The 11,930-nt window shown below is 34.6% G+C and overlaps 1 long non-coding RNA gene across 1 annotated transcript; it reads right to left on the minus strand.

Moving 5' to 3' along the window:
- Positions 1 to 7,841: 7,841 nt before the first annotated feature.
- LOC146465883 (uncharacterized) lies at positions 7,842 to 10,670 on the minus strand. Its single transcript, XR_014868174.1, has 3 exons — positions 9,943 to 10,670; positions 8,076 to 9,486; positions 7,842 to 8,023 (listed from the first exon to the last, which is right to left on the minus strand). It is a non-coding gene; the product is annotated as an uncharacterized LOC146465883 (long non-coding RNA).
- Between the last annotated feature and the right edge of the window lie 1,260 nt (positions 10,671 to 11,930).

Genomic DNA, 11,930 nt, shown 5'->3' on the forward strand with positions numbered 1-11,930 from the left:
GATAATTGCTTCAAATTGCCAAATAGATTGAAGTAAACAGTTCCTACATTCTTTTTCTTAGATGCTTCTGTCGGTGTCATTTTTATTGAACTGTGTTTAGTGTTATTATACTGCTTCAATATTTTAGGCAAAATATCCAGATACATTGTATTGCCTTGAGCAGTGAATCGTTTCCACATTTTATTTTTAATCGTTCGATTCCAGCGCTCAACAACTGATGACTTCTCTTCATTTTCAGTCGAATACAGTGTAATGTTATGTTTTTTGAGCAAGTCTTTGAAATGTTTGTTGTAGAACTCTGAGCCTTTATCAGTCCATAGATACTTTGGTTTTCGACCCTCTTTGAATATGCTTTGAAATGCTTTCGTTATGGTCTCACCTTTTTTATCTTTTAATGGAACAATCCAACCGTATTTACTGAAAACATCTATAGTCGTGAGAAGATACCTATTACCTTTATTCCATTTACTGAATTGTTGCATTTCAACAAGGTCAGCAGCCCATATTTCATCAATATTATTTACAATAACACGCCGCCGAGTAAAGTTACGCCGTATGGGTTTATGCAGCTCATTAGCTAATTTTTCTTGCCAGTTTTCCTCTTTACCCGACGGCTTTTGACGTTTTTTGGAACCCCAAGACCCAGTTTCTGTTTTGTATTTATTGCATTTCTTGCCAACCAATGTCCCCATTGTCGTTCGGAATATGGAACAGCATCCAATGACTTTACCATCTTTTTGTCAGCTTTTAATTTACATTTTTTGTCATCTTTGCAGACTGAATAATCAACATCATGTTGCATGGCTATTGCATCTGTTTTGCCTGTTGGTTTATCATATATTTCCAATATTTGCCCTGTTTTGGGGTTATATTTGACTTGATTTTCCAAATCATTGTATGGACCAGTGTATTTATGACCAGGTAATACCCACCCAGCTTTGGGTTTTGGGAGCTTACCAATCATTTTGTGTATATCAATTGAACCACCGCTTTTGGGTCGTCCTTTGATTCCCTTTTCATACCCATTCCAATTTGGTGGGTGCCAACCAATTGCATCATAACTTGAGCATTTCGGTGTGTTGTGATATTTGCTTCCAATCTTGACCATGCTTTCACAAGGATAATCTTTGTATTTTTCTAATGTCTTTTTCCCAGCCTTGCCAGACCAAAATTGACTCGACAATATGCCAGTATCTGTACTGAAAGCACTTTTGGCAATGTCTCCAGATTTGTATCTATCAAAGACTTCCTTTGTTAATGGAATTAATGTTCCAACAACATCCATTGACTTCGACGCAACCTTACCTGGTGTACCGAGTTGTTCCAAAATTGTATTCAAATTACCACCATCAAGTTCTTTTCGGTCAGTTTTGTACCTTCTTTTTGGCCTTACTTTGGTTGATAATTTATCAAACATCTCTGATCCAGTCTTTTGAACAAAAGGTGTTGCTTTAGAGATAGCATAATCAATAGCTTTCTTCTGCAATTTGGGGTTTCTGAGAGCTTCAGACCCATAATATCGACCCATTTCAACTGCTTTCTTTCCCATCCATGGTAATGCATGTTGAATTAACATATCAGTACCAGTTGATGCTAAAGTATCCATTATGCCCCCCCCTTCGGAGGGGCTATTTAGTTTCCCTGTTTTTTAACAAATTTGGTTTTAGTTATACCACATTCAGCACAGGTACAGAAGAACATAAGCCGACCATTTTTGGCTTGCTTGTAACCTGAAGGCTGAACACATTCAGTTTCTTTCTTTTGTTTAACACAATATGATTTGACCATTTTATATCACTATATTAGATTAATTATCATCAGAGTCAGACTCATAATCCGTCTCATAATCCTCTGACTCAGAATCTGTTACCAATGTACACCATAAACATTATTTTCCTGAAAATTCTGTGTACTCATCACACTCTTCACAATATCTTATATCAACCATTATACAAATTAATTAGATAATTTTTTAAAATATTGGATTATAAAATTATGATTGACACTTTGATTGTTCATGTCAAAATGTGCATTGTGGATTGTTTTCAATATACTTGTACCCTTTTGTCTCTCAAATAAATAATACAAACACCAATAGCCACATAATACTGAATCTCTTTCCTGGATTTCATCACCTGAATACATTAATCGTTTGCCACTTGTTGACATGAATTGCATAATTTCTTTTGGCATAATTAACCCAAAACTATCAAAATATTCTACATATTTGTCTCCGTTTCGATACGCAACCCAATGTGTACCTGGTCCAATCTGTGAATCCAGGTTAATGATACCAACTTCATCTTTTTTCATCTTTTGTGGTTGATTATCTCTGCTGTAAATGCCTCTGAAGTGTTTTATTTTGAGTTTTTTGACCCAATCAATGAGTTCAAAGTTACTGAGTGGTTTATTTATGAATTTCACAGAATGTCTCCGATTAATGGAATCCCCTTGAATGGACTGTTTTTGCCTAACAACAGACCTTTTCCTTTTTTGGTTTTTTTTTTACCTTTACCATATTGATCCCATGTACCGAAAAATGGAGGCGGCCTATAATTAACTGGTAGGACCAAACCACCATCTTTTTTGGTTGTGTTTGGAACAAAAACTGGGACCGATCTTCTGGATCTACTTCTATCCACCTGCAAGCCTTTACCCATTAATGCATTCAAAACCATTGGAATGCCAATTGAAGCCAGTAAAGTACCCAAAAAACCTCCTGATTGTGTCTTAGTTGGTTTAATTACAATCTGTCCACCAGTATGTATTGCATTGACAATTTGCTTCTTTTGTGCTTCAGTGAGCCAATCTTTGTATTTTATTAATTGATCAATTTTATTTTGAGGAATGAGGAAACCACCAACTTGTCCTCTACCAAATATTTTATTGACTCCAACATTTGCAAGTCCAGAAAGTGCTCCAGTAGCTAATGGTCCAACTGCTTTTGCTGCCATTGGTAGTAATTTTGTGCCAATTTTGAATAATGATGACCAAAGACTGCCTCCTTGTTGTACAGCTTTTCGTATCTGTGTTTTGCTTATTTTAATATCTGCTCCAGTTTTGTTTTGCATTGCCTTTTTCAACCTATTTATTTGTGTTTTGGTTAACATCAGCTGATCCGGACCAGTTAATTTAGAATTTGATAATCTTATTGTTATTGCTGAATTGTTTTTTAATGCTTTTGCTAGTTTATCTTTTTGCCCAATTGATAGTGTTACTCCATGTGAATGATAAGTTGTCATATCTTTTATATAACTAACGTTACATTAAAAATTTATTCCATTTATCGAAACAATAGTTTGCCATCCTTCTGGATGAGTTCAGCTTCTTGCTCGTATAATGTCAATGCATAAACTGAATATGCAGTTGCAGTTGTGCCAGATAATTCATAGTGGAATGTCAGCTTTGTGGTACCATCTTTGATATCCATTTTTTGTTTTGTTAAATCGAAATACAAGAATGGGAATATTGTTTTGAAATTGTTGACATTCAATAAAGTTCCTTGACTGTACTCATTGTTTGCATGCACATATTTGAGGAAATCTCTGTAAACTCGAGTCAAATCAGCCTCTGGAGTGTAATGTACATCAGGATATTCATTGCCATTAGCCACAGATAAATGACAATTTAGCAATGTTCTGGGATCTGTTGATACACTAAATGTATTGTACAAAAATGGATTTACTGTTTGTGCAGCAAGATTTGCATCATTGATAATGAAAACAAATACATGCCTTGGCTTTGAAATCCCACTTGTTATCTGAAAATGACCACTTCTTTGTGTTGAAGAATTACTTCTCTCAATATTTTCTCGCAAATAAACCCATTTATGTGGCTTCAAAAACTGACTCATATACAGTGATTGCCCCTCTGAATTGAAAGTGATTCTTGGTACAATCAACTCCATTCTGGTAATAATTACACGACAATCAGCCCCAGCTTGCCATATTAGAATAGTATCAGATTCAATCTGCAAATTTAATTCCAATCTTGTTGATGGTAATAACTCATCCATCAATGCTTCAAAGAATGAGTATCGATTCAATGGTATTTCTGTATTGACAACCACTGATAGACCCAAAAGTGCTTTTCTTGCAGCAAATCCTTTATTGTAGTTGTCTTCAGCCGATCGTTCTTCAGCGTGCCGGCTTGTATCCAAATAGAAAAAATCATTTGTTGCTGTCGATTGAGCATATCCTGGACTATATTCCAATAGATTCTTGATATTTACACAATGATTTGCATCATTACAATCATATACCATTTTGCCATTCAATCTTACATCGAAATCATGTATAAGACTGTGTGAACCATTAACAATACCATTATGGTCTTCATCTGCAAGATTTGCATTCTGCATTGTTTGGACTTTAAAACCAACTGATATTCTTGCATTATACCAATCAAATGGGGTCACTTCTCCTGTGTTGTCAACAACAAAACGATAACCATCTTTCTTTTGTGACCTATTATTTCCTGGATTACCAGTATTCAATGGTGTCTCCAATTGGAAGAAGACATCTTCATATCTCTCAATGTATTTTGGATTTCTGAATGATTTCATTTATACAGATATGTTACATTATTTTCATTTCCTCCTTCTTTTGAGTTTTCCACCAGATATCATCCTATTAACTCTCTCAGCTATTTGAAAATCAGTCAGTGGCTGCTCCATTTTTGGTTGGCTCATTGTCACTGATTTTGTTTTGGAAGGTTGTTTTTTTCTCAATAATTGAATTATTTTATCGCCTGCTTTATTACCAGCAAACTCACCAGTTTTGGTGACTGCTTTTTCAGCTGCAGTTTTGGCTCCTTTCTTAGCTAATTCTTTTGCTGTTTTTCCGAAAAGTTTTGATCCAACTGATCTGAAAACATCCATAATTCCTTCACCATGGATATGTTTCATCGCATAACGACCCAATTCTGGGTCAAAACGTGGCTTAAATTCACTTTGTCGTACCATATATTGATATATTATATTAAACTAGACCTGAGAATCAAGCTCATGAACCAGTCAATGCCATTCAAGTCAATTGGCCGACCCAAAGCGTCAGTCACTGTTATCCCCATTTCTGAAATAATTGACTTGGAAACTGGGCTGTATAATGCTCTTTTTGGCTCAAAAGTAAAGGGATAACTCCTTGTTAAATTGTCAGTGGGTATCATTATCAGTGTATTTGTGAATCGTCCATCACTGAGGCTATCAGTTATTGTATCACAATTAATGTTCAAAATGTCAATATCATTGGTAATATTTGGCAATTTTGTCCCATGTTCAGTTTGGCTAATTAACTTTGGTTCAAATCCAATAAGCGCTCCAAAATTAGAGTTTCTAATATCAAGCTTCCATTGGTTGTCCAGCTCAATGACAACTCTATATGATGAAAGCACAAAATATAGATTGATGCCCTTGCTGGAAGATGGTTTATCTTCATTTTGAATTATTGATTGAGTGATATAATCATCAAGATCATCATATGAATACATTCCATCAACAAATGTGATTGTCTTCCATTTTGTACCATTATCTGGGCTGTATTTTATTGTATTATTGTTGTATCCTGCATTGACATTATGCCATGAATATGTCATTGACACTCGATCAACAGCTAGCTCATGTCTCATTGTTGTGTCGAGCTTCAATGGTGGATCAAATTTGATAATAAAGTCTTCAGGCCGACTTCGACCTATTTTTTGTCGGTTAACAGATGAAATATGTATCGCCCTTTCTTGCATATATTATTTGATTATATATTGTTGCAATAAATCAATGAGTTGTTTGTTGTTTATTAAGCCAAGTTGATTCAATTTATGGGCTATTTGTGAAAATTCCTCTTTGACTCCATTATTGCCAGCCAAAATGGATCCACCAAGCAATTCCATTCTGTCAATCAAATCATTAGCATCATTGAAATAAACAACACCAGAGCCCAATTTCTTGAATTTTTTGCTGGATTTATGGATTGGAATCTCACTGAGTTGGTTCAATTCATCAAATACCATTTTGGCAAGATCACTGTATTTCTTCTTTGAACTAAATCTCTTGGTCAATAAATCGATTGTATCGAAATCAACCTTTTTATCCATTACTTTGCGTTTATCTTTTGTTGCCACAAGTCTGAGTTGTCCCATTAATTTTGGAATATCAATCATCAGTCCACCATATTTCCCAGAAGATGATATTTTGTATGCATTTCTCTTTGGTTGCGTATAACCAGAACCTTTTTTGATGGTTTTCATTCCTTCTGGGATTATTTTAATGCGCCCTCTGTATTTTTGCAATAATTTTATATCTTCATCTATTTTATCAATTTTGTCTTTATTCTTGGTCTTTCCTTGGCCCTTGGATAAAGGACCCTTCCTTATTCCAAGTTTTTTCAACATTTTGCCAATATTAGCATCGTAATCCTTGATGTCAATATCTCCTTGCATAGAAGCTTGGAGAACAGAACTCGGAGGTGTAAGATCGTATTGCATCAATTTTTGGAACTCATCATCATCAAAACCAGCATCCAAATTTGACATTGCTGGTTGATAGCCAATTGGTAGCTTTGCTTCTGGTAATTGTGGTTGTGGTTTTGTTTCTGGTTGATAAGTTAACATAGCAATGTCTTCCAAACCTGAAGTCAACGCTTTTTGGTTTTTCTCCAATTGTTCAATCAGTTTGTCTTGTTTTTCATCAATTGTTTGTTTTGTTTCCTCTTGAGCTTTAATAATTGGTTTGAAAGTTTCTTGTAAACCTTGTTGTAAATCTTGTTTATCATGCTTGTACTCCTTCAATGTATCTCTAACTTGTTTGGTTATTGTTCCAGCCTTAATCTTGGCTTCAGATAGTTGTTTTAATCTTTGTAGATCCATTATATTATTAACTTATATAATGTATTGATATACATGGAAATCCCAAATTATGATAGACATGATAAAAACACTAATTTCAAAAGATTGTATGGTTACATGCCAAGTGACACGTTTCGGATGTTAATATGTGGTAATTCAGGATCTGGAAAGACAAATTTATTGTACAATATGCTGATGAAACCACTTTTGTATTATGATAGAATACATTTATATGCCAAAAATTTGGAGCAACAAAAATACAAGGATATGATTCAAACATTGACTGATATATCAAATAGTGTCGGGTATAATGTCCTTGTTTGTAGCAATGATGATATAATTCCAGTAGAGGAATTGAAGGATGATGATGCCCAGAAGATAGTCATATTTGATGACTTTATTTGTGATAAAAACCAGAAACCATTGATTGATTATTTCATTCGTGGCAGACACAAGAACTGCTCTGTTATTTATCTGAGCCAATCGTTCTACAAAACACCAAAAGATATTCGACTCAATTGCTCTCATTTCTGTGTCTATGACTTTCCTAGCAGCAATGAAAGAGGTCTGATATCCCGTGAGTTGGGTGTCGAAAAGGATAAATACATCAAAGCAACCAAAGAGCCATTTTCATTTCTATATGTTGATAAGCCCCTGAAGAGAATTAACAGGAATTTTTATGGAACAATATAACCAAATGATATAAATGGGAATATTCAACGAACATAGTTCATCGTCTTCTTTCACAACGGTTCCTCTTCAAGGAGCCGCTGGTCCTCAAGGAATAGGGTTTAAATTGACTCAAAATGGCAATTATGATATACAAAACAAAAAACTTGTTAATGTTAAACAAGGAGCTGATCCCAATGATGTTGTCACAAAGAGCCAAATACAATTGTTGGATAATGCTCCTGGTGATGTGCGAGCTAATAAAGCAGTAATTTACAGCAACAGTGGAAGTGTTCATACCAATAGTATTTATCCCTGGTGAAATCTTTAAAGATCCTCAAAGATCTTCATGAAGATCTTCGAGGATCCTTATGAAGATCTTTAAGGATCCTTAAACAATCTTGCAAAGATCTTTAAGGATCCTCAAAAATCCTTGCAAAGATCCTTAAGGATCCTCAACTTTCTTGCCAAGATCCTTGAAGATCTTGGCCAAGATCTTTGAGGATCCTCAAAGATCCTTAAGGATCCTTGCAGATCTTGCCAAGATCTTGTCAAGATCTTTAAGGAACCTTTGCAGATCTTGCCAGGATCTTTGAGGATCTGCAAAGATCCTTTGCAGAACTTGCCAAGATCTTTGAGGATCTTCAATTATGTCGCCAAAGATCTTAAAAGGATTTTCAAGGATCCTTTGCAGACCTTTTCAAGATCTTTGAGGATCTTCAATAACCTTGCCAAAGATCTTCAAGGATCCTACAGGATCCTTTGCAGCTCTTGCCAAGATCTTTGAAGATCTTCAATAATTTTGCAAAAGATCTTCAAGGATCTTGAATGAACCTTTTCAAGATCTTGTACTACTTTGAACTTTCCAAAATCACAAAAACATTTGTGACTGAAATTTCCGGTGAGTCTCAGAATAAGCTGTTGAGAATGTACATGTAGTATGTAGATGAAAAAGAACATCAGCATGTCATAAAAGGGATAATTTTATTGAACAATCCCTAACTTATTTTAGTTAAGATTCAGGAATTTATTTGTATATAAATGTAGGTCTACAATGCTAAATCAATACAAAATAACTTGTGTAAATAAAATCAGAAATAGAAACATAACTTTTAATATGTATTGTGAAAGAATAATATTCAGCAGATGGATATTTTACCTCAACCATGATGGACAAAATTTTGACTACAACATGAAGCCTGGGTGATCACGATCCTAATGTTAATGTACAAGAAACTAATAATTTTTATTCTAAAATTTGGTTTGACAATTGCCAGTGAAAACGTTTGTACAAGAAAACATAATAACAGAAAAACAATAACTTATAGCAAGCTCTGATTATGTACAAAAGTTCTAATGACAAGGCTACACAGTGCAACAAATTTCAACAGATGTTGTTCACAACATTAGTGCAAGTCAAAATCCCTCAGTCTCTAAATTATCAGCCTTTAACAAAACTTAAAAGTTACTGCCTTGTCTGCACAACTTTAACACATTTATAGTGGCTCAGAAAAATTGTAGTTTTTCCCTCGTGATGACCCACAAAATGTGGAATAACTATATTCTAGATAATGAATAATGTAACAAAACAGTGCAATCACAACATCAGCAAATGTTGTGCTACTATAAAAATTTGATAGGCATAATAATTGTGCAAGCACAGTGCTAAAAGACAAAAAAGTACCAATTTGCTTGTAATTTACATTGACCAAAACAATTTGACCCTCTAATTTTCTATTAAACTATCAAACATCAAGTAATGAATTCAAGGCTCAAAGGTACAAAATTTTTTATTTTTTCATTGTTCCTGAGTAGTATATATAGTAGTAGAAGTCACAATTCATAACCATACTAAATCAGTTAAAAATAGGCTCCCCTGCTTACAAGTGACTTAGCTTATTGATCAGGATTTGGTGACTTCACACACTCTGAAGCTGCAGTCTTGGGTATCGGCCTTGACAACAACATTGAGTTGAAGATCTACAGCAAAAAGAGAAAAAATCATGCACTTTAGTCAGTTCTTCTGTGTGAATACAGTGTTCACATTCGTTTTTAACTGATGGTGCTATTTTGTTGTACATGTGGGCATTATAATACTCCACCAAATGACCTTCAACTTCAATCAAATCACAGGCAAATTAAAGTAATGTTATACTCGATCGAAGAAGTCACCACACAAATAAAGCTTGCAATTGATTCTCAGTACAACTACAATCATCTGATTGTTCATTTCAACTAGCGCTACAACTACAAACTTACCCCATAAAAACGTTTGTAAATGTTTTATTTTAAAAATAAATAGGAAATGGCTACTCGACAACCGAGATCAGATGAATTTGTAGCTAAATTCACAGAAGCACATGCATTCATTTGGTTGAATTGTGCATCACATTTTCAAGCCAGTCTTTTATCAAAATCATTGATATTAAAGCCTACCTGTTTCTAAAAAGTAGTTGTCCACGATTTATTGCTTAAAGCCATCATTTTCTAGCTTAAAAGAAGAAAAAAACCGAGGAAATGTGCCTTGTTTTCTTGAGTCCTGCGAAAATCCAAAAGAAACGGTCTTTCTGCGAGCCTGAAGTGTATAGCTGCTGACCAAATTTGGCTTTGCTCGTGCCCAGTCTTCCAAGTCTGATGGAAATCCAAGATGGCTGCCGCTTTTGGCCCGGTGGTTTCCATGTTTCCTTTATAAAAGAAGTATTGTGCAAGAAAGCGACAGGGTAATCATTTGATGAAGACTGTGAGCAAACTTTTAGCTATTGGAAATCACTCTTTATTTATAAGAATGAATTACTGAGTCTGAGTATCACTAAGACACTATCATGCTGCATGACAAGCACTGATCAGACAATCAGCTGAGTAAACTTATTTATTTGTCTATTGAATTATATCCTTTGGTGGGAAGCCATATAAAGCAGGAATCTTGGTGCAACATATCACAAATTTAAATTGCCAAAACGAAATTCCATATTCCACGTACCCGTTTCTCTGAGACATCCAAGCAATAGTTCCAAGCAAAAAACCAGCAGTATTGATGACATTGCATTATTGCAACTTTGAGAGTTTTAGTCAACAGTCTGTACTTTCCAACACCTTTAAGGTATAATTATTTACTCTGGAAGCTCAAACTCAGTAGAAACAGAAATTTTGATTCTTAATTTTAAAAGTGACAAATGTATTTATTACTAAAGCGGGCAGATCTGTGTGACTTTCTTTCGAACAAACTATTTTAACTCTTTATCTTCATCAAGAAACCACAAACGCTCAAATTTGCTGCCTCCACCTGCCCTTTCATCCCACAAGCTTAGGAGCAATAACCATTTTATAATTCCGGTGTGCAAGACCAATCGTTAAAAGAACTCTTTTATTATTAGTCATTAGTAGTAGTATGTAGTTTTTTAAATAATGTCCTTTTTCCTCTCGCAGAGTTCTATGCATTCTTCTTTATTATATGTTACCTGTAATTATTAAATTTTTTTCTATATTTTGTATACATATTTATGTTTTTCAGTTTCATACAGTTTAATTATTTGTACACGCAATTCAGTCTTTGGACTGCGAAGTGTATTTGAATAAACGGTCTTATTGATTAATAAAATAAATTACCAAATGCCTACACTGTAATTGCAAGTGTAATGGCCTTTTATTTTCCATCACCTTTTTTTTCTATTTATTATAGGGGTCTTGCAAACATCCTCATTAAATCCTTGAAGCTCATGAAGGATCCTGGCAAAGGTCTTTGCAAGATCCTTACTATCAAGGATCCTTTTAAGATCCGTCAAAGATAATTCAGCTTAATTTAAAAATCCTTTAGGAGCCCTAAGGATCCTGACAAAGATCTTTGCAAGATCTTCGAAGGATCCTTATTAAATTGTTGAAGATTTTGGCAAAGATCTCTTGCAAGATCTTTGAAAGGATCTTTTAAAGATTCTTCAAAGATCCTCATTAAATCCTTGAGGATCCTGGCAAAGATCTTTGCAGGATCTTCAAAAGGATCTTTCTAAGATTCTTTAAAGATCCTCATTAAATCCTTGAGGATCCTGGCAAAGATCTTTGCAAGATCTTTAAAAGGATCTTTCTAAGATTCTTTAAAGATCCTCATTAAATCCTTGAGGATCCTGGCAAAGATCTTTGCAAGATCTTTAAAAGGATCTTTGTAAGATTCTTCAAAGATCCTCATTAAATCCTTGAGGATCCTGAAGGATCCTTGCAAAGATCTTTGCAAGATCTTTAAAAGGATCTTTGTAAGATTCTTCAAAGATCCTCATCAAATCTTTGAGGATCTTGAAGGATCCTTGCAAAGATCTTTGCAGGAATCTTTGCAAGGATCTTACAAAGATCCTTGCAAGATCCTTACCAATTCCTTGAGGATCTTAGCAGATAGTATAACAAGATCTTGCATATGCAGGATCTTTGAAGATCTT

The sequence above is a fragment of the Pavona decussata genome, unplaced genomic scaffold, assembly GCF_977016875.1.
Source record: "Pavona decussata unplaced genomic scaffold, jaPavDecu1.1 SCAFFOLD_155, whole genome shotgun sequence".
Classification (NCBI taxonomy): domain Eukaryota; kingdom Metazoa; phylum Cnidaria; class Anthozoa; order Scleractinia; family Agariciidae; genus Pavona; species Pavona decussata.